Source organism: Scylla paramamosain, unplaced genomic scaffold, assembly GCF_035594125.1.
Source record: "Scylla paramamosain isolate STU-SP2022 unplaced genomic scaffold, ASM3559412v1 Contig40, whole genome shotgun sequence".
Classification (NCBI taxonomy): domain Eukaryota; kingdom Metazoa; phylum Arthropoda; class Malacostraca; order Decapoda; family Portunidae; genus Scylla; species Scylla paramamosain.
In genome coordinates this window covers 7168-12500 of record NW_026973705.1, presented here as the reverse complement: position 1 = coordinate 12500, position 5333 = coordinate 7168, and positions in this window count along the sequence as shown.

Here is a 5333-nt window from a genome sequence, read left to right as displayed (position 1 = left end):
TGAGAAGGAGGAGGAGGATACAGTAATTAGAGATAGCTTTTGGCTCCCGCTCAGCTCCACCCGTGATGATGAAAACACTCACGAGCTCATAACTGGCCCTAATCCACTCCAGCTACAGGAGGAGTGGGGAGGTAGGGAAGTGAGGAGAAAAGAATTGGGTGTAAATAAAAGAAACGGGGAGGGAAAAGGGGAGACGAGAAGTAGTATGCTTCTTGAAAATATTATAACGTAGAGAAGGAAAATACATGTGCTACACAGCGACATCTATACAAAAATATAATAACATGGACTGCAATTGAAGCGAGGGAGAAAGAAGTGGGTGTAAATAAAAGAAAGGGAGAAGAAAAGGCAGACGAAAAGAAATATCAATCTTAAGTAAAAAGTATAAGATAGAAAACAAGTTGCAGGTATATCGTGTAATCTTTACAGAAATTTGAGGGTAAAAGATAAACTAAAAAAAGGCTTTTATTGAAGTGAGGGGTAAACCAATTTTGTGTAAATAAAAGAAATAGGGAGAGAAAAGACGAATAAAATAAATATATGGCTTAAGTAGAATAGTATAAAGTATGGAAACAGGATGTAGGTGAAATATATACAAAAAAAATTATGATAGAATATAAATAAAATAAAAAAATCTGAATTCTGTGAGAGAAAAAATCGTGTTTAAATAAAAGGAATGGGGAGAGAAAAGGCAAGCGAAAAGAAACATGCGTCTTAGGTGAAAAAAAAATATTAATAATAAGGTAGTGAAAAATATATATAAAGAGGAATCTATAAAGAAAAAAAATAAAATATATATATATATATATATATATATATATATATATATATATATATATATATATATATATATATATATATATATATATATATATATATATATATATATATATATAAAGACTGACTGAAAGAAAGAAGTTTTAAAGAAATTTCTATATTTAACAATTTTGAAAACATTTTTTTCCACTGTCTTTTTTTTTCACGCTGATAGATAAACATTTACACCATAAGTATTCAATGCTGAGTATACATACATATATACACCAATCACCACCAAGTAGCAAATACAAGCCTTTTTTTTCAGTACTCATTTAACAGTTTAATTTTCCAACAGTCAAAGGTCCGGGATCCCTCATTACAGTCCTCAGGGGAAGTCATTACCGCCCTTCTCTCCTCCTCTTCCTCCTCTTTTTCCTCCATCCCTACATATAACTCCATCTCCTTTATTCTGTGCCATACTTTCCCTCTCACTGGTTACTTAATCATGCCGCTCCTTCTATCATGCCGCTAAGACACACCTTCATACTATCTACCGCTGTCATTCTTATACCGTTACTGTCATTCTTCTCTTTTCCCTCCTTGTTATTTTTTTTTTATTTTATTTTAGGGAAATCTTAAGTAAACAATATCAGTAAAAAAAAAAAAAAAGGACTTATATCATTGACACATTTATTATTCATTACAAAATTACAGCTGGGGTGACATTTTTTTCATTAATGGTGAATTATCAATCTTGCATCAGCAAACACACACAGTTTTTAGTTTTTTTTTACTTTCAATTTCTTCATTATTAACTTTGGTCGCTGATGACTTTTTGTTCATTTACGTTTTTTTTTTTCTGTTCCTCCTTTTTTTTGGATTTTATTGTTTTAGTTTCTTCTTTACTATCAATTTCTTCTTTCTTGATTTTGGTCGCTGATGACTTTTTTTGTTAATTTTCTGCTTTTATTTCTTCTTCTTTCTTGATTTTGGTCGCTGATGACTTTTTTTTGTTCATTTTCTGCTTTTATTTCTTCCTCATTCTTGTTTTTGGTCGCTGATGACTTTTTTGTTCATTTTCTGCTTTTATTTCTTCTTCATTCTTGTTTTTCGTCGCTGATGACTTTTTTGTTCATTTTCTGCTTTTATTTCTTCTTCATTCTTGTTTTTGGTCGCTGATGACTTTTTTTGTTCATTTTTGCTTTTTCTTTTCCTCCTCATCCTTGGGTGTAAATAAAAGAAACAGGGAGTGAAAAGGGGTAGATGAAAAGTAGTATGCTTCTTAGAAATATTATAACTTTTTTATTTTATTTTATTCTTTTAGTTTCTTTTTTTCAATTTCTTCATTATTAACTTTGGTCGCTGATGACTTTTTTTGTTCATTTTCTGCTTTTATTTCTTCTTCTTTCTTGATTTTGGTCGCTGATGACTTTTTTTGTTAATTTTCTGCTTTTATTTCTTCTTCATTCTTGATTTTGGTCGCTGATGACTTTTTTTGTTCATTTTCTGCTTTTATTTCTTCTTCAATTTCTTCTTTCTTGATTTTGGTCGCTGATGACTTTTTTTGTTCATTTTCTGCTTTCATTTCTTCTTCATTCTTGTTTTTGGTCGCTGATGACTTTTTTTGTTCATTTTCTGCTTTCATTTCTTCTTCATTCTTGTTTTTGGTCGCTGATAACTTTTTTTGTTCATTTTCTGCTTTTATTTCTTCTTCAATTTCTTCTTTCTTGATTTTGGTCGCTGATGACTTTTTTTGTTCATTTTCTGCTTTAATTTCTTCTTCAATTTCTTCTTTCTTGATTTTGGTCGCTGATGACTTTTTTTGTTCATTTTCTGATTTTATTTCTTCTTCGACTTCTTCACTCTTCATTTTGGTCGCTGATGACTTTTTTTGTTCATTTTCTGCTTTTATTTCTTCTTCAATTTCTTCTTTCTTGATTTTGGTCGCTGATGACTTTTTTTGTTCATTTTCTGCTTTTATTTCTTCTTCGACTTCTTCACTCTTCATTTTGGTCGCTGATGACTTTTTTTGTTCATTTTCTGATTTTATTTCTTCTTCGACTTCTTCACTCTTCATTTTGGTCGCTGATGACTTTTTTTGTTCATTTTCTGATTTTATTTCTTCAGTTTCTTCATTCTTATTTTTGGTCGCTGATGACTTTTTTTGTTCGTTTTCTTTTATTTTCTCTTCCACACACACACACACACACACACACACACACTTTCTCCTTTCGTCCATGTTAGAATCCACATATGCACCCGCGCACGTACTCACGCACACACAAACGCACGTAAGCAAATTAATCATGACTTTGAATATTATATAAGTTATGCCAATACATACACGCATTCATACATATGACTTCTACATGGCTATACATATATTATATACATATATTATATACATATATTATATACATATTCACACATATTTCATCATAACTTGGAACATTGTCAATATTATGATGGCCTTCTACATGGGAAAACGTATAGGTACATATTCACACACATTTTATCATGACTTGGAATATTGTCATGGGTACATATTCATGCATATGTCATCATAACTTGGAATATTGTCAATGTTATGATGCCCTTCTATATGGCTATACATGTACACATTCATCAGGACACACACACACACACACACACATAAATACATATTAATAGACACAGAATAATAGATCATTTAATTTATTAAATGGCGCCTCACTGATGGGCGAGATTGTGGGCGTGGCGGCGGGCGTGGTGGGCGTGACGGTGGCCAGCGTGAGCGGCGTGGGCGGTGCGGCCAGCGGCCTCCAGACAGCCCCTGACAAATGCCTCCGCGCCGGCCACCTGGGTGCGCGGGCCGCGCAGCAGCACGGTGCGAGACACCTTGTCTGTTGCTGGCGGCACTCTCACCTGCACGTCAGGGAACTCCTGCAGTAGTCTCCTGACAGTCGCGCCGGCGGGACCCACCACGTGGCACCGCTGGCGTGGCGTCACCGCCACTTGCGCCTCGATCACCTCGGCCTGCCGGAGCAAGGCCTCGAGGCGCGCCAGGGCGGCGGGAACCTTCCGGGCAGGTCCGCACAACCTGATGGTGGCGGTGCGGGTGTCTGAGGGAGGCGGCACACACACTCGCACGCCAGCGAACTCTTGGCACACTTCCCGCAGTGTGGCGCCGCGTGGGCCAACGATGTAGCGCCGCATGTGGGGCGCTACGGCGAGAGTGGCCTCCTTCTCTTCCTCCTGCCAAGAGCGGCGCACGCTGTCCAGCGCACGCTGCTGCTTGGCTCTCTCAGCCCGCTGCTTTCCTTTCTTCGCCTCGAGCTGCTGGCGTCGAGGAGACTCGATGGCGGCCTTCACCTCAGGCAGGCTAGATGCCTTCACCTTCTTGGGCCTGTTCTTGCCGCGGCCCACCACCTCCTTGCCCTCTGAGTCCCTCTTAGGGGGGTCTGGGTCCTCAGGGGTCTCCGCCACAGTCTCCTTAGGCAGGCTAGGCTGTACCCTCACCTTCCTGGGCCTTTTCTTTTTGCAGGCAACCACCGTCCAGCCCTCCGAGTCGCCTTCTGTGGCTTCAGGAGTCTCGGGGGCCTCAGAGGCCTTAGGGGCCTCTGAGGCCTCGCCGGACACCTGCTTCACGCCCATCGCCAGGTCCTCATCTGCCTTAACCGGAGGCGCCTTCTCCACCTTCACTTTTCGCTTCTATCTCTTACGCTTCTTCTTACTAGTGTGGGTGGGTTTTTCTTTCCCATCGTCGCTTTCGTTATTTTCTGCTTTGTTTTCCGCTTCTACTAATGCTTCATCTTCGCAGGTTTTCATTTCTTGATCTGCTACAAAGTCTTTTTCTTCGTCATTTCCGTTATCTCCGTCATCTTCCATCGTTTCCTCTGCGTGTACGATGGCGCGCGTTACTGTCTCTTCTTCAATAGTTTCTTCTTCTGTGTCTTCGATGACTTTTTCCTTAACGTTGTCGGTCTTGGCTGCTTCCCGCACTGCTGCTTTCTTCTTCCTGCGGAAGAGTCGCCGCAGCAGGTACAGGAAGCCACAGCATTTGACGGCGCGTTCTTCTTTCATGTCTTCTTCGGCGGCGCGTTCCATGTCGTCGTCCGCTGGTGCGGGCAAAATTTCTTCTGCGCTCCAGGTTTCCATTTTCATCCCTTCCTTACTACCCTCTCAAACCTCGCCCCTACCCCCTCAAATTTTGCTAATTTCTTTTATTGCAAAATAAAATTTAAGGTGTCCTCTGATTGGTGGACTGGTGCGTGATCAACTCCAAGCTCACAGCCAGGAGAGAGTCAAGGCTCACCGCTCTGAGTTATGTTCACTACATGTAATGGCATCAACTGTACATAAGAAGTGGCTGCACTAAAGCTGTTATCTACACTATACATAAGTATTTAGCAGCTTATCCTAATACAGTGACAAACGATGCGAGAGAGAGAGAGAGAGAGAGAGAGAGAGAGAGAGAGAGAGAGAGAGAGAGAGAGAGAGAGAGAGAGAGAGAGAGAGAGAGAGAGAGAGAGAGAGAGGGTGTGAATGACAGAAAACAGACACAATATGATAGTCTATACACCTCGTTGGAGATT